The sequence below is a fragment of the Cydia splendana genome, chromosome Z, assembly GCF_910591565.1.
Source record: "Cydia splendana chromosome Z, ilCydSple1.2, whole genome shotgun sequence".
Lineage (NCBI taxonomy): Eukaryota > Metazoa > Arthropoda > Insecta > Lepidoptera > Tortricidae > Cydia > Cydia splendana.
In genome coordinates this window covers 19360794-19379736 of record NC_085987.1, presented here as the reverse complement: position 1 = coordinate 19379736, position 18943 = coordinate 19360794, and the positions used below count along the sequence as shown (strand labels likewise).

The 18943-nt window shown below is 36.0% G+C and overlaps 2 protein-coding genes across 3 annotated transcripts in view; both read right to left on the bottom strand.

Annotated features, from left to right (window-relative positions):
- LOC134804902 (small ribosomal subunit protein uS14m) overlaps window positions 1-18943 on the bottom strand; it is a 201748-nt gene that overhangs the window by 89680 nt on the left and 93125 nt on the right. The gene's annotated exons all lie outside the window — the stretch shown is intronic.
- LOC134804708 (mucin-2-like) overlaps window positions 1-18943 on the bottom strand; it is a 61657-nt gene that overhangs the window by 39075 nt on the left and 3639 nt on the right. Inside the window, exon 2 of one of the 2 annotated variants that reach the window (XM_063777867.1) lies at window positions 8613-8803. The exons of the other annotated variant lie outside the window; for it this stretch is intronic. The gene's annotated coding sequence lies outside the window, so the exon portion shown is untranslated. The remainder of the gene's footprint in view (window positions 1-8612; window positions 8804-18943) is intronic. 2 annotated transcript variants of the gene reach the window in all.

Sequence of the window (18943 nt, the reverse complement as noted above, 5' to 3'; positions counted from 1 at the left end):
TATGGTATAGCGCCTATGCTTTTAAAAAGTTAAATGTCACTGAGATATTTTGCGAATTATAACCTTACCTACAAAAAAAACTTTCACCGCATTTATCATTTATTACTAGATTCATCCATATTTTAGCCACTTTAAAGTACAACAAATTGGAAAACTAAATATGAGGGTTATCAAACTTCGAACAATACTTAGAACTTCAATATTTAGTTTGTCAAAATGCGTCTTGGAATGGAATTAAATCTACTAATAAACACAGGTAATCTACCAAATAATGAGAAACGGAGTCGACTTTCGTTCTCACACTCTAAACTGAACGCAAAACCTCTGTAAAGTTCCCTGTATTTTATAAACTAATCAAACTAGTATGTATATTCAACTCTAATTTTAATGATATTGTTACAGATTACTATAAAACTGTGCTAAATTTGAACAACAGACCACCATAAAAGCAATAGATATCCAGCTATGCCTATAACTGGACACCGGACTACAGGAATTTGCAACTTTGAAAATCAAACAATGTTAAATCATGAGAACATAGGCACTGGCAGTGCGCTGAAGAAGTATATCTTCAGAAATCGAAGTCATTTACTAATCAGGAACACAACAGAAGTCACTTGCCGGAGACTATCAATCTTGCTGCTGCCGGACACTCAAATATTTCCACTTCTCTGCCGTTCCTGCAACTTCCAACTACTGCCAGCGACGCCTCAGATTTGATCCACCTTCATAAATAAGTTCAACGGGCATTAAACATTAAAAGTGTACTGAAACCGCCGTTGTATAATAAGTTTAACTCAAACATTTAAATATGATGGCAAAAGACTTACAATTTGATGTGGCACTATAATAAACAATGCTAAATTTATTGTGTTTTTTACTACAATGAACCCTTTTTAGCTCTGTGTAAGTATCTTACATATTTCACATAGACAAGATTTTATATCAAAGTTATGAATAACCGTGAAAGCAGGCCACTAACTAAATTAAATTACTACACAAAATTGTCCTAAAATTGCAAGCTTTCAAGTTGAAGTCTATCTAGAAAAAAAACGTTCCAAAATCAAGTATGTACACACTGTATGTTCATACATTTTACCAAAAACAATTTCCTTTGTTCTTAAAGCCCAAAATAACGTTGGATTGTAACTTAAGCTTTCCATCTGTGGCTAAATATCTAATGTTAAAAGGTATTTTGAGTTAAAATTTTACACTTAAACAATACTTCTCAAATTTCTTAACAGTTTCTGCACAAGCTCAATAGCTTTTCGAACTTGACCTAAAAGATCATTGACTTGACCTTAACAAAATGACATACAACTCAATTACAGTACTTATAAAAGCTCTGCCCAAATATTTGTCTATAACTAACCAAGTTATAAAGAAAATGCTTTTTAAATCCTCAAAATGCAAAATATCTTAGGTCTCAGTCTTTAGAGACTAGCTCACAAGCATAAAAAGTAGCAAAATGTACTAAAAGTTTGACACTTTCAACTTCCTGACAAAATGTCAGCACAAATTTTACTAACTGAAAATCAAAGCATTTCATTTACGGATTTCACCAGAAATTCTGAATTTCGTGCAGCAAATTGGACAAAACTAACTGTAAAACAGCTAAAGCTTAACCTGGATGGTATCAAAGTCTGCAAAGCCAAAGCACAAGCTCAAAATTAATACTTAACCGTAAGTATTGCAAAACTTTTCTCATCAATATGTAATGGCAATGATATAAACTGAATTTGATAGAAATACTTAGCTTAAAACAAAAAGAAATCTCTTTAATGGGCGCGAAATTGTCACGGGGTTTTCCTAGCCCGGCTGGGGCTTTGCCCAGAGGAAACCCACGGACAATTAAAGTTACTAAATTAACCAATCTAAATCTTAACCAAAAACTCAAGCAGGTGCTTACACTTATTTCCATCAACTATTCAGGGGTTTCTAAAGGATGTCAAAATGAAATGTTAGTTTTGTGACACATAATTTATTTCTATTCTCACACTGAGGAAGTTGTTCTACAAGTAAATCATTTATTAAGCTAGCATTAAGCACCTTATTCTATAATGTCAGACGATAGAGCCGGGTCGTGCCAAAAATGGTTCTACAATGATTTACAAGCAGACCTATCTAAATTTGTTAGTACCTAATTTATCATTTGCCATCACATATGATTCTACTAAATTCTTTAACTTTAAATTTGGAAATGCTTCTAGGACGGAAGGAAAGCGTACACCAACCTCATAACAATGTTCCACCAGTTCAAGCCCGACGTGTGATCCTCCGCTGTGCCGGAGCTGATTTGCTGCAGCGGGAATCTGACCCGACACCGCAGAGCAACACCGAAGGACTAAGGTCTCAGTTTGAAGGCGACGTCACCTCCATCCAGCAGAAGAGCGAAATTCTTATGGCGAACTGCTCACCATACACACTTGAAGTTTTAGGAATATGGACAGACTTCCATACTCTGATATGCGAACTGATTTCACATACGTAGTAACATAAAAACGAAAAACCCCGTCAGCTGAAAGAAACAATTCAAGATTAATAACTAGAAGCATGTGCTCTGCTAACCTAAGAGACATTATGTGATCTAAGTTTCTCACCAGCTGGAAATTCCTACAGTGGACTCATCTCACAGCTCTGATACCCATCCCACCACATTGTTTCGCCAGCAGACTGGAAACAAAACGAATGGTCAAATAAGCAGGGACAAAGATTCAACAAGGAGTCAAACCTGAAGACAATTATATATTATCATATTCTACTTACTGTCTGTGGCAAAATAACTTCTGCATGAGCTTCCTAGCTCATGGATGCAGCGGCTGCTGCCTAATCAAGACTCGGATCGATGCTACCATAGCATGATGTATTTAGCTTCACTTTCTAAATTAAAAGATACCCATCCAGGGCAAAAGCCAACCAGGAAATGATCTCAACCTAACTGTCCCTGGGATAACACAATCAAAATAACAGTAACTAATGAAATTCTTGGAATAATTTTTGTATGTAAGTCCAACATATAGAAATAAATCATGTTTAATTATCTAAACATATTTCCACCTTTTTTGTATTTAAAAATTAAGTTTTGATTTAAATATTTAATAAATACTATTCCATCAATTTAGGATTTAATTTGAAGTAGCAACACCATCAGATTTAATTAGTTTCTAATTGGCCAAATGGTTGTCATTTGTTTTGTTGCTACATCAATGACTTCCTTGCCATAAAACAAAACTATACTATATTCGAGACAATCCTAAAAACGTTAAACTGAATCATACATGCAAAGTGCCGTGTCACAATATGACGGACGAATGTCTGAAATGTCACCGTATTTAAGAATTATTTTGCTTTTCTTCGTAAGTATGTTGAAAAACATTGTGTGTATAACATATTTGCATATTTATACTGTGATTACCCATTTTATGAAACGTCCGCTAAACTAGCACAGGTCCGACGCTGACAGTGGTCACGGGCGTACTGGCGTGAGGAATAGGCGCAAGGTATTGCCGCGTAGGGTGTAATTTAGTAGGCAAAATGTTGAATTCATCAAATGATGAATGAAAAAATTAACGTATCGATAAAAGGACAAGCAATAATGAAGATTTACTTAAAAGCTATCGACTGAAGTAAGTTTCATATACATTTTCGTCCTAGTACTTCTAACATAAGGAAATAAAGACAGTGTTAGGCATGTTTTCAACGTAAGATTCTCGAGAAAATAATGAGCCGTCGTGTTTCTGACAAGCAATAACGTAGTTCAAGGACTGAAGTTATACATACTAGAAAATAATGCATGAAATCCTTGTAAAAGTCTGTAAATATGGTGACAAAAAAGTGCATTTTACTACACACCGCGCCTTAATGTAGACAATTTGATGTAGATTACTTATGTGTCAGAACATTTATTGCTACAAGTCACCGTATACGAGTTATTTATAAAAAACTACAAAGGGACCTTAAACCCGATGACTGATCAGTTCATCAGCGTCACATAACATAAATTGACCTCCGCATTGGATAGACAGCAACATTGAATGTTCCAGTAATCAAAGAAACTTAATTGCTAAATTGGAAATCAAAATAACTAAAATGGGCCAGAATCACCAATTTTAAACTACTACGTTTAGTGCTCATCGATGTTAGTGTCGTAAGCGCCATCGACAATAAGGTCCCTTTTCATAGATAATACCACATATACTTATATTCCAATAATAATAATTATTATAGTAAGTATTATGATATGATGATACGTGAATAACGTGAATTCTTCATAGGTTTTTTTCTGTTAGGTAATTACATACACTGATTTATCTGTGCAACTCTGGGATTACGTTCCAAATAGATACCATTTATGTACTTTTTAGGGTTCCGTATCCAAAGGGTAAAACGGGACCCTATTACTAAGACTCCGCTGTCCGTCCGTCCGTCCGTCCGTCTGTCACCAGGCTGTATCTCACGAACCGTGATAGCTAGACAGTTGAAATTTTCACAGATGATGTATATCTGTTGCCGCTATAACAACAAATACTAAAAAGTACGGAACCCTCGGTGGGCGAGTCCGACTCGCACTTGTCCGGTTTTTTATTTAATCGCATAGCCTACTGCCTATGCCATATGTTTGAATTAGTCTGTAAAATTACTTATTAACGACGGTTTAGTCTCGACGAAGTAAACTTGATGTTACGTGACGTGAAAGATATGTTCAGGTTGCACTTGGTTGAAAGATGTCGACACAAGGTGAGACGATCACGAGACGGTGCGCGGGCGCGGGCGCAGCGCGACCTACAGATATGTTTGCGATTTCACTAAGAATATGTGCTTTGGCATGAACGTAACTGAGTAACTATTGATTGAGACACACTATATAATGACTACTGCACGATACTTCGAATTTGGTTCATTATTATATATTATGACAAGGATGAAATGGCTTGACGAGGACTATAGCAATTTCATATTTTTATACTTGGCACAACTTATACAAGCTCGTCGTAGGTAGGTATAGTTTATAACTACTTAGTTTTTGCAATGTTTTAGTTGACATATTTAATTTAGGTACAATATTAATTTTAATTTTTAAACTTACAATATAAATAACGTATCTACCTAAGTACTTATATACATTCTAAGAACCTATAGTACAATTTAGTTTATTTGATAGGGTTGTTAATCGATCAATAAGTGTGAATGGTCGGCGAGCCGCATGGACAGGCACAGACTGATTGGCTGAGGAACTGTTGCGAAAGCAGTTCTGCCTTATTTGGGAGTTACTGTTGACGACTTTCAGTGCTCGCCTATCTTGGGATTTCGTTTCTCGTGACATTAGATGCATTGAACCCCGGACCATTTTAAAACATGCACTTTTACTGCATTATTGTAATATTTGTAAAGTAGCTACAAAACTTAAAAAACTGCATTGTGCAAATGATTGGTACAAAGCAAATGCAAATCAAATAAAAATTCTGAAATCCAGTTAAAATCAGTGGAGCAAGTTGATCAGATAGATTGTCTTGGATGAAGGCGACCAATGATTGTGCGGCGATGGCGGGCTCGGGGTCAACGCTTGTAATAACAGCTTATCGAATTATTTTATAAGCCGTGAAGGTAGGTTAACCTACCTACTGGCCGCCGATAGCTTATGCTGCTATTTTCACAGATCGATTAAAAACCTCGTGTTCGATAAAAACATTTCAGCTTAAGATGGATGCAGTCAGCGAGAGTTGGAATTATGTAAAACGCGGGAACTGGTCCGGGTGGGATCAAAACTGGGTCGGGCAGCTTTCCACGCAGACGTAGCTCGCAGGTCCCCGACCCGCGCCGGCCGGCACGCGCTGCCGCCACTGCGGACCTCTGTCGTATAACTACCTATCTGCGAATAAGTACCATGAACCATGACCGAAACCCCACAATACGACATAACGCAAACTAAACAGGTGAGCGCCATCTGGCTATTTACAATAACAAATAAGTACATTCCTAACACAAAAGCAGCACTGTACTTTCGTGTCTTATCCCATAATAAAGAAAAAGGACTTTTGTAATGTCCTCCTAAGCACTGATGATTACTGTTTACATATATGTACCTAACTATATAGTACCTATATGCTGGTATGACGTTGATCACAGGTCGCCAGATTCACATCCGCCGTCGGAAATGGCTACCGGAACAGCTCATCATGGTGACAGGGTCAAATCTTTACAAAGTATATAGGTTCTTATGCGGACATAATAACTGTGCTTCATTCGTATTTCAAAGTGGTCTGCACTAGTAGAGTCTGTGCGGAAAGAGAAGAGTCGTGGAATGTATGGGATCCAATACATTTCACGACTCTTCTCTTTCCGCACAGACTCTAAAATATTACTTTGATAACAACACTACACGATTCTTTATAAATGAAGCAACTGAACTAGCAGAAAAAGAAAACTAATTATTTTAGTAAATAAATAACCGCTGTCAATAGAATGAATGGAGATCTTGTTTTAGAGCAGATTTGATTGTTATCATGCGCTTTGCCGTCATTCATTGGACACGGGCAGGGGGCCTCGCGGCCTCCGAGCACAGCTAAATGTGAAGATATACCATTTATGTGTTTTTTAAGATGCCACTTATTATTTAAACGTTGTGTACGCCGATTGGATTGTGTAATGAGTTTAAAATGTGCCCTAATGACGACCGCCTCATTATGTGGATACGTAAAGCCTGCAATGATTCGACCATGTGGTTCTCGTCAAGGCCGTGGACTATGATTTTCCATCACGCGGAAACGATTTTAGTTTGTCATCAACTCTGCAGTACTAGGTCTAATTATATGTCAACTGTTAAATTGCTGTTATCGCTTTGTACATATGTAAATTTTCTACCAAATTGAATTATAGTATGTATGTACAGTCATCTGCAATAATATGTTACCTACTCTTTGAAGGCTGCAAAAATATCTGACACGATCTTATTTGTAGAGCCATAAGAGCGTGTCACATATTTTTGCGGCCTTCGAAGAGTACCATATTATTGCAGGTGACTGTACATAACAACAAAGGTTTAATCTGTAACTGTACCCGTACCACGAGTCACTGACAATGTCAACACTGACATATATATAGGTACGCCAACGTCTACGTTATTATTATTATATTATTATCTCGCTCGCACTAATATGTCAGTGCGAGCGAGATGCATAAAAAGTATGTTACGTTCACGCTAGCGTTTATGTCAGTGCCAAACTGGTGTCCATTCCACTATGTGTTGTGTTGTTTTTTTTTTTTTACTGTCAATTCAAATAAATATGTTTATTAGTTTAGGTCTACAAACATTTTACGTTTGTTTTTAGACGTCTTAGATTTTTTACTTAACGTTATCGTAATTCGTTTTATCGCGCATTTTTGTAAAATTTTTGAATAGCTTGGTTAGTAATTTTAACAGACGTCGATGATTGAATTTAATAAGAAATATATAGATAAGTAGGCTTCCCTAACATAGGTACAGGGACCTATACCACGAAACTTTACAAGTGTACAATTCGACAATATTGTTAAATTGTAAACACAAATACGTATCACAATAATTTTACACATGTCACACGTACAAGTCTACAAATATTTTGCATTTGAGGACCCGTAACTCCAAACATAGGGGGTATGTCTAGATAACATACATAATTGAAACCAATGTAAAATTGTATTTATTACAATTTAGTTTTTTGACAGATATGTAATAATATAGTGACACGTAGAATTGTATTTATTACAATTTGAGAAATATGTATGTATTAATATTCCTCACTTAGTTTATGTTGAGGGTATTTCATTTAAGTATATCGTTAAAAATACCTTACGAGCATAAATAGCATATCTTTTTACGTTGTCATTAAAATTGGTTGAAAATGTTTATGCAAGACAAACTTCCAATTTTTAATTTAATTTTGGAACACAAGGAAATATTATCCCGAATAATATTTTAGTAGTAAATTGACTCACGATGATAAAATTAAGAAATGGAAAGAAATAGCAAGTCAATTGAAAAGTTTAGATATATTGGATAAGAATTGGAAGTATTTAAGAGACACCAAAATTAGAAAAGACGCACAGTGGTAAGTAATTGTATTATGCTCTAGACACACGCCGAGAGAATTGTCAACTTGTATTTACATTTCCACAAATATGTATACCTTCTTCTACAATTTGTTGTAACACGAATCTTTTACGTACAATGTCAATTACAAAATTGACAAATTTTCCGGAAAATTGCTTGTAAATTGTAATATTTTGTGATACGCGTAATTGTAGATTTGTCGCGACATATTTGTATAAATTTTCCATTACAATTTTGTCATTTGTAAATTTTGTGGTATGCCCATTTGTACTAAATACATATTTGTAACTTGTCACTTGTGAATTGTAATTGTAAGTTTCGTGGTATAGGCCCCTGCTATCCATTTTTATATAAGTACAGCTAGTATGGCGACGTGGGTATTACATATATTAATATAAGAAATAACCCCTACTGACGTTCTACCTAAATCACTCAATCACTATTGATTAAATACTATTATTTGGGCGACAAAGATGTAAAAACTATACACCCTTAAACCATTCGTGTGGAGCTAAACACTTACCAATACTAAAGTAGGCCCCAAACAGATGAGCGTCGCCCAATAGTCGATGAGCACTTTCGTACAACTTTCGGTTTCTGTGAGAGTCACGTGAATATGAAATGTTCACAACACACGAGTGTTACCAGTGGTAATTGGTACCAGTAAATTATCTATTAGATTTAGGCTACTATTCTTGGTTTGTTGGCCAGTAACTGAAACAAAAAAAGGTTCATCTTTAATTATGTACCTATAATAAACACCTAATGGACGTGGCACCAGTACCTAATAAGATGAGTACCTATGTGTAACTACCACAAATCCTGTATAATAAGTGTTTAACATCACTTTTCACCGGCAATATTATAGAGCTGCTTAGTTTGACGTTTGATTAATTTATGTTTGTATTAAAATATATGGCGCCATACTGCCCATGACTGGAGAAAATAAACACAGTTTTAATTTGTTAATTACCTCCATATGTTGAAACGAATTGCAGTACCTAACTTTCATTTAACCCATCGAAAACATAAAATACGAGTTGAACATAAGCACAACTTTTAACGCGCAAAACAATGAAAATTTTACAGGATTGACCTAAGTTTAACCTACGAATGAAATAAGTATCAAAAATACTTAAATTTTCTCTAACATCAGGAATCTCCTTTAATTACATCTCCTGTCAGGATACAACTATTTACGCTGTCAGAAATAGTGCCCAAGACTATAATATTATAAGTGTAGTACGTTAACAAAAATTTACACTTCCTGGTTGTTAGTAAGGTTGCTCGTACGTTCCCAACCGTGACTTAGTGACGTGAAACGGACTCTAATTTACATGTGTAATCGCTAACTGATGCACGATTATAGACTAATTATCAAACATCTGACAAATCTACGAGTGTTTGTAACCTACATAGTAATGAACGAGTAGGTATGTCATGTCAACAACGATTCTATTTCGATCATGCTAGGTAAAACTATCAGACGGTCAGCAGTTTAGCAACATGACCTTCCCGTGTTTGTCGATGTGACCGCCGGCCGCTCCGCCGGCCAGTCGCGCCATTGAGCCCGGGCAGACAGAGAGCACTCGGGAGATTCGTGTTATTTACCTAAACCGCTTGATGTACAAAAGAGTTCCAGCACACACAAACTGACGTGTAAAATTTTTGTTTGTATCATTGTATAGCCTACTTGCAATAGTCGCTGCGCTCCTTCAAACGCGGAACTTGGAACTCCGAAGCGCGCACTGTCTGCACCTCTAACATGAGTCACTATTCGCTAGGTTACCTGCTGCACAAACTCACTCGCAGTGCATCTCATTCGCACTAATATGTCTGTATAAGTTATCTGGACAGACAGACATGACATAATTGACGAAACTAAGGGGCTTATATCGACCGGGATATGAATCGTGATTACCTTTAACTTTTAACAACTTTTTTTATATATAAGTCTAGTGAAACTAACCGTGAACCATTCAAAACTGAAACTAAGAGGATTCCTTTTTTGTCATATTGGTTACGAAACCTTAAAGGGGCCCTCCATATTTAGGTAATCATAACTCCCTCAACATATAATACAACATACATTATCAATAATAAGCACATGCCAATATTATGTTTTTGTCAAAACTTGATGTAGGTAAATATGTTATGTTTTGCGCAGCGAAAAACGTCAAACGCAGTCTACATATCATATTTTTTTATTGTGCAGAAAACGTTTTAAAAAGTCATTCTTTTGAACTCGTCATACATTTTTTTAGCTTATGAAATATAATAATTTCCTCATAGGTGATGTGAAAAGCAGTATGCACGACATGGTAGCCAAATGACCTACATCCACCTTGGGCGTTAACATTTGAATCCCTCACTACGCCCACGCCGTAAATATGTTATTTTGCCCCCTTGTGACACAATCTACTAGTTAATCTGAATGACAATGTCAGTCAAAGACGTTAGGTACCTACTGCTCTTTTTATGCGGCGATATCGTTTAATTAGAGACATTGATAATTAGTGTAGATCTAGGTAATGTTTAGGTACCACTTAAGTTAAAGAACATTTGAAATCTTCCTATGTGTGGTTGGCGTCATCGGCACTAAAATGTTTAGCCTTTAGCCCTGCTGATTACGAATATTAGAATAGGTACGGATATTAAATACCCAGTTTCTAAACGACATTGACTCTTCAATCACACCCTAATGTGCCTTAAAGTCTTTAATAATCTACATTCGACTTGGCCCGTGGAGGTGTATGTTTACTTGATTATTGCGTCAAATCCAAGAACCCGTTCGTATATAGCGAATAAATTAACATTTAATATAGGTGATAATGTGCATATTATTATAGAAAATCATGTTGGAATTATTTCATACGACCTTGTGCTTATCATTTGAATATTAATGTGCAATCTTGCCTAGTAAGACTGGTATAAGTCGGTTGTTAATTTGAATGAACGTAGACGGGCATCGTGGCGACTGGCGCGGGACGCGGTACCAGCGTATGCGCAACGCACCTTTATTACAGGCTGTGGAATGCTTTTTACATCGTAAATGCTGCTTTACTTTTAATGAGGGCTTACTACAGAGGATTTTGTTGATCGTGTACTCCAGCTTTCGTTATGATTTTTATGTCAATTTTTACGAATATTATGCTGTGTTAACAAAAAAAGTTACAGGTCACCAACCTCGTTTTATAAATAATTAAGGTGCAGTGGGTTCAGCCAGTAGTTTTTTTTAAAATGGTGTGAATATTTAGATCATTTTACAATACGGCTGTCAAAAAATATGAATAGTAATATTGGGCATTTCTCTAGTAACTTCAACTCTTCGAAACCTGGCTCCGTAGACAAGATGCCAATCGCTAACGCTCCGTAGCGAAAGAAACGCAACTGTTACTGTCACACTAATATGGAAGAGTGACAGAGAGACACAAAACAATTCGATGGCGAAGCGCAAGCGATGTCACCTTGGCTAGGCCGACAGAAACAACTTTCGCTAGAAAAATCACGAACATATGTCTAAAACGCACCATTGAATATTTGTAGGTAACAAATTTTGCACAAAACCTTACAATACGAAAATTAGGTACTTTTAAAAATGCGGAATTTTATTATTACATTAATCGAAATGATTGATTATTGTTTTGTAAAAACTAAACTTATTAATCTCACGGCGCCTTAAGTATTTGGACAGATAATGATTAGGTAATTTCCAAGTGCGGCCGCGCTAGGTGCCATACAATTTTAAAGGTTGCAATTTAAAAATTGTTTAAAAACAGGGTTTGGGAGTGATTTGTCAAAAAAATCATTATTAACGGCTCAAATATAAATAGCTGTCCAAATATTGTACCTGAATATGTAAATATTTTGTTGAACGATAGCATTATGGCAGCATATGTTCGTGTTCTCAATTTAATAATAGGTGTTACTTTTTAACTCCGATTAAAAGCTGTCCCAGGCAAATATATGAAACAAAATCGAGCTACTAGTTACCTAGGAGAAAAACTGCTTGTTTTTTTAATTAAAGAGTTTGTCGAGTCGTTTGTCATGTTTCTCTCGTCAGTTGCCGGTGATCGGTTGCAGCACCTATCGGTGATTCTGATTACCGACAGCCGTTTGCGTAATGTCGGTTACGAATATGCAACGTAGAGTGGACGCGGCATGCGCGCGATCCACCGAGGCTCGCGGCGTGCTGTATCTTCTTCGCACGTGGCGCAACTATCGCCTCTTGATTGATTCTTACAGCTATCACACATTTGGCTTTAATATATTATTTATATGATTTTGGGTTTAGTGTCTAGTGCAAGTTCAGGAATTTTGCAACCTGCAGAAAATAAACCAATTAATAATCCAAGTTTGTGACTTCGAATACATTTTGAAAGGTTTTATCTCAGAGAATATTAGATGTACAGAGACAATTCTAGTGTCTTATTGTAGCAAATTTAGACTACTTTAAAAACGCCCTAGGAAGTTACTATCAAAAACGAGTACTTTAGGGTTATAATCGCCCAAATCTAAAAAAAATGCGGTTTATTAGATTTTTGACAATGTTGCGTTCGGCGCTCGAGGTCACAAACTTGGATTATTCATTGGGCCAACATCATAAACAAGTCTGCAAAAAATCAGAACTACCGGATTTGACGCAAACACAAAATGTATAATTTTACTGTATTATTAGAGCGGTTGACACTTTTTTAAGAACATTGTTAATCGTTTCAGGTGTCAACCAGTGTAGTCAGTTATGTTGTTTTTGTAAACATCCCTTCAATTGAGTGCACCCCATGAATGTGTAAAATGATCTAAGTTTTCACATTCACATTGATTCATAAAATGATTTTTTCTCACTTCGATACCTACGTCGATTTTGCGTAAGTAAGTAAATAAGGGGCGACCTAAATAGTAATAAGTGGCGTTTAATCGGTCAGCAACATTTTTTACTTTAGTCAGCATAAAATTTAAATTTATCAGCAATAATATCTAGTTCGTCAGCAGCATATGGCAACCTCGGGTACCTATATGAGTTGTACTAGTATAGGTACTTTTGTTTCTTTAGATAAATGCAAGTATGCAGGCTCCCGATGCCATGCCAGCCGTGGCAAAATGCCGGGATAACGCGAGGAAGAAAGAAAGTTAAATGCAAATTAGGGTTTTTTGTTCAAATTTGGAAGATGAAAAAGTTAATCAAGCAGAATTTATATTATTATATTTTATACAGTGTGTTACCAGGACCCTGGCTTTTTTTAAGGGAGGTTAAAATATCGTATATCTATAATGTAACCATGACATTAATTTAATTAATAAACTAAATTTCAGACTTCGTTAACTTTCTAACAAAATTTTAATTGCCCGCAATGTACAGCACAGTAAATTGATAAGTAAGTGCTAATGACAGCTCTTCATACTTTGTTTATTACGAAATTTATTTCAAGATGCACTTAAGATAACTACACCAAATTAAAGCCACTCTGGTCTCATTGATAAAGACTGTACTACCAACTAAATTAAACTTAAATACAAACCCCACATTTTAATAAAATAATCCATTAACCCCGCATAATACGAGTACTTGACGTTGGTTTGGTACCTGGGGGCCGATTTTTGAATTTCGAGTGCTCGATTTCGTCACTCGAAAATCGGTGGAAAACAGCGTAATGCTGATTTTTGAAATACGAGCAATAGAAATTGGGAATCGAGTGGTATTGACCACTCGTTTTCAATTCTATTAGTAGAATTTAAATGCCGGGTACTGCAGATATTATTGAACGGAATACTCGAAACTCGAACGAAATCGAGCGGTGGAAATTCAAAAATCGGCCCCCTGTCTGAAGTGCTCGAGAATCCTTTCCTCAACTTGCACTGGCATGATCCCGTGCATGGCCCTTTCAGGCTGACCAGGGGCGATTGGCCTATTCTCACGAACTCGCTGAAAAGCCGCTATTATCAATCGAGCATTGTGTGGATATCGTCAATTTGGGAAGTGTTTCCTATAAAGCCTTAAGCCTTGACCTGCAGTTCCACGCGTATCAACAACTCTCGATCATTGTAACACATTTTAAAGAAAAGCTAATACCAGCTTTTCTAATATTTTTTGGTTTGTTTTGACAATCCGACGTGTTGACGACTTTTGAAATTGTTATGTCAAAGTTGACAAAAAACTCTTTAATAATGTATTAAAACCTCCATACATGAACCCAATGATAAGGAATTTTACGATATAATTATCTCAGTTTTTTACCCTCGTACCACGACATGCCTTGTACCACGTGCGTTAGCGATATGAGTAACGACAATTACGCAGTACACCCACTACATTGCGTGTGCGAATTTTGGAAATTTAATTGAGCAGTTAATTTACATAATTATGATTTGCTAATACACGCAAATAACTGCTAATGGATCATATTATTACCAGTTTTAATAAAAGCCCGCATGCCGGTAACACACTATAAGTTATGATTAAACTTAATTTTTTTAATGGAATGACAATATTTACTTTTGTTAAGTGTATATGTATATACCTTTTGCTTAAATAACTTGTTTGGGCAATTTTGTGGTGTTTTACTCCTGGTTTTTTTTATTAGTATTATTTTTTATATTGCTATGAATGTAAGTATTTGCCTTTAAGCTGTCATGGTATTTGTCTTATCTCCTACACTAAGCGATTCAACAAAAGAATTCATCGCTTTTGCGACGAAAGGGTTTTAAACTCTCAGAGAACATTTCCGAGAAATTTCCGAGAACGTTTCCGATAGATTTCTCTGTTCTCGGGAAAATTTCAATAGCAAGACATTGCAATATTTGCAATACGTCTTCAACAATTGTTACATTTGTATACGTATACCTAGTAGGTACTACTAATCCGTATTGGTGCTGATTACAAATATATTTTTGGTTGAGATATTTTTTTGGGAATAGGTATGTGTTTTCATATAGTTTGCCAATTGCGGAAAGCAGCTAAAACATTATCTTTTCTAATTGAGACGAGGAAGTACCCACTCCTGACGCTCTAAATAAAACAGAAACGAGCTTAATTGAGAAACTATTCAAGAGTGTAAGTAATGTGCATGACCGTGGCGTTCGACTAAAGGTGAGTTATCGTAAGCGTGGTCGGCATGTCGGCAATTGGCCGCGCAGCGCAGCGGCGGCGCGCAGTGCTGTAGTGTAGGTGCATGCAAGGCATGCGAAAGTAAGCGGGCCAGGCGAGGCGACCGGTCGGCCGAAGGCCGGCGAGCGCTTTTGTCTAACGTCCTGACGATGAAAGGAATGAGCGACCACGACAACGACAAACGAACCTATTCACTGATAGACGCTATGCAACTCCTATGCAATTCTGAAGTTTTGGGTCTGGGACAATGTCCTCTCTACCGCGATCCCTTTGCGAAATATTAAGATTTAAGAAGAAATTTTAACACACTAGACGTACAAAACGTACGGTTGGTATACCTAAATACCAAAGCACTACTTATTATAATAACGAATTTAACAAGTGAATTATAACGAAACTTCACTAGATTAGGTACGAGTAAGTCCGTTGTTTTAACTACCTACTGATTGTGGATAAATAGTATGCCGGATATATGTATAAGTACGAAACACTAACAAAACATTTTCTTAGATCAAGTCGGTGACATGACTGCAATAGATCACGATCTACAATAAATATTTTATAGCCTTGATAGGTATCAATTCCTTAAAGTTAACAATGATATACAGTTAACTTTAAAGAAGGTAGAAGGTACCTACCTACGTATTGACTTTTATCCTATTTGCCAAAAAGTTATATTAATAACTAGTAGAAGAGGAACTATAAAGTGTCAGTTCGGCTGTCAAACTCGAGGGCAAGATTTTTTCTTAGTTATCTACTTATATCTACAATCAATTTAACTCTATGATAATTGCTTTAAATTGATACGAATGCATGTTGCCTTGACGACGGTTAGTTATTCAATACCTATCGCCTTCACCGGGGAATTATATCTGGCGAAAGGGGAGCAGTTCTTAATGTTATTACGAAAGCTTTTATACTTATTGCTTTTAATAGCACGTCAGAGCTTAGGGGTGGAATTGTTTAAACTTTGTACGACATTTGGATAGAGCTTTACAAACATATTAGTTACTCATGGGGGCTGTCCATAAATTACGTCATCGATTTTTGACGATTTTCGACCCCCCCCCCCCCTAAAATCATCCAAAAATCATGCTTCGAATGACCCCGTTTCCTCCTACGTCATGCTACCATCATCCGATGTCCAGACCCCCCCCCCCCTAATTTGAAATGACGTAATTTATGAATAGCCCCATGGCAACATAATTCCAATTTCTGACGCTGATGGCCCTCGACTAGCTTGACATTAATAATGTGCTTTCGGAACCACTAACCTCAACAAGGTACTACATAACTTTCAGTCTGGGATTCGAGTACAAATGAAATACTTTTTATTAAATAAAAACAAATACAAAATACGAGTATAAGACTAACCCGATCAAACTCACCAATTCAATATGACGACACAAATGACACTATAAATGGTCAGTATCGTTCTTTTCATATTCACTGTGTATACGATACTGAATCATTTGTTTTTATTATGTCATAAATAAATATTTAATGGTATTGAAAAACCGACAAGTGCGAGTCGGACTCGCCTACCGAGGGTTCCGTACAAATTTAACTTATGTTTTTATATTTTTTAGTTTTTAACAAATTTTTAGTTTTCGGTTAGTTCTAGGTCAACGGAAAGTACCCTATAAATTTTGATTCCCTTGAGAGTGTCAAAATAAACGTTTTGTGTGGCATAAACTGCCCTATCTTGTTTTTACGTTAACTTTACAGCTTCAATTATCTATAGCAAAGAGAATAGATAGTATAGAGGTGTCCTGTCATAGTAAATTTTGTAGTCACAGTAAATTTACTGCCATCTACTAAACGACTAAAACTCAAAATGAAAACGTATAAAATTATCAAAAAAATGTATATATATGGATAAATGATTTTATTATTTTTATATCATTTTGACCCATGTTCATTCACTGATATCTATGTGCTAGAATTGTTAAATATGAAACGGTGTCGTCACGCCATCTAGCCGAGCATAGGCCAAAGGTGTGTGCGCCATCTAATCCGAGAATGACTTTTTCTTGATTTCCGAGGCACGTTTTTTCCTTAACTTAGACTTTATTCATCTTATACGAAGTTATATATGTCTTTGCCTATAGCTAGCTTTTTCAGCTGCATTAATAGGCAGTTTAGTAAAAAAATATCATTGCTTTTCGATCGTTCACTTCTGTGCACTTTGCACATAGCCAAGCTTTAGAATTATGAATAGTACGCCTCATTCCTTAGCTTGATGAGAACATCATTATTCATTACATTGCTTAATTATAAAGAAGATCCGTATGCAGGTTCATGGTCACACAAAAGGAAGTTGATTAATACTAACATCTGCGTTATTACCTGTTAAACTAGTAGATGTGATACGACTTTAGACTGGCTGATTTCAATTACAATAAGCAAGCGGATTTACGATTAAAGAAGTTTATGAAAACAACTTTAGTTTACGAAGTATTCAGTGGACAGGTTGTTACTTTTTCTGTATGACAAACACTTGAATGTCAAATACCTACCTAATTTACGATTCATTACGAAAGCTTAAATTAGTAGTGACGTTAGACAGATATTGATACTACAATGTGCGATATCTAAAGGTACTTAATGTGAGTCAGACAACTTCAGGAAAGGCCAGTTTAAATTAAAATGCTATTATAGTAATCAGAACCCGGAATTACTTGTGGCCTTGCTTGCCGTCTGCACCACACTCCGTCGGAACAGATATAATTATGGTCACAATATACCCTAATATATTGTAACTAATATATGTTGTATTTTTGTACTAATTCCTTTATCCAGACGAAGAAGGATTATAAATATTTAAAGCTGTTACCTACATGAAATGTGAAAAGTGACTAGAGGGTAAAAGAAAATATGAACGACTCAAAACAACCCAAATGTTTACTAACAGATTAAAGTGTGTTTAGTGTTGCCTGCTATCATAATTAGCAACAATAAATTGTGTGAGGTAAAACAGATTGCAAAATGTTTCCCAAGTGTTAATAAGGTAATTGGTATGTAATTAAAAGTAAGTGCAAGGTGTACAAACCGGAAAGACGCCACACCGGTGCATCATATTGCGTATGCGTCGCCTCGACCAATAATGCTTAGTGGAGCATGGCGAGTACTGCATGACTCTCTGATTAACAAAAACGGCTGTTTAGGTGCCTATTTTTATTATTATAGAGGTTGTACACTATGTAGAGGATTTCGTATAGGTACCTATTGCAATCACTGGCAAATATTTGCGTAGTCGTTGTTTATATTTAATTATAGATAGATGTTACGTTACGATGGTTCATTACTCGTAAAATTTATTTTACTAGTCCTGGTTTGGAAATATGTACCGACTAGAGATGGGTAGTGAGTAAATACTCACGGGTAAATACCGAGTAAATACTCAGTATTTACTCATTATACCCGTATTTACTCGTTTATACCTAAATTGGTGGGTATAAACTATTTAGAGTGCCGAAAAGGGCATATACATTTGAAATATAGGTGTATTTTGTAAGCCGCTACTGGATTAAGTATCAAAATAGGCCTGTTGCAAGTAACAAAGAATCATGGAAATAATGGTTTCAACGAAACATATATGTTAATATGATTCTAAAAAATGGCCCAATCTCAGTATAAACTGAAGGATTATTAATATATTCAATAAAATAAAAGTGCAAAATTCTCCAATCGGCCATTTTTACTGAAACGCCAATCAGAAACGTTCCAAACAGTGACGTCATCAATCC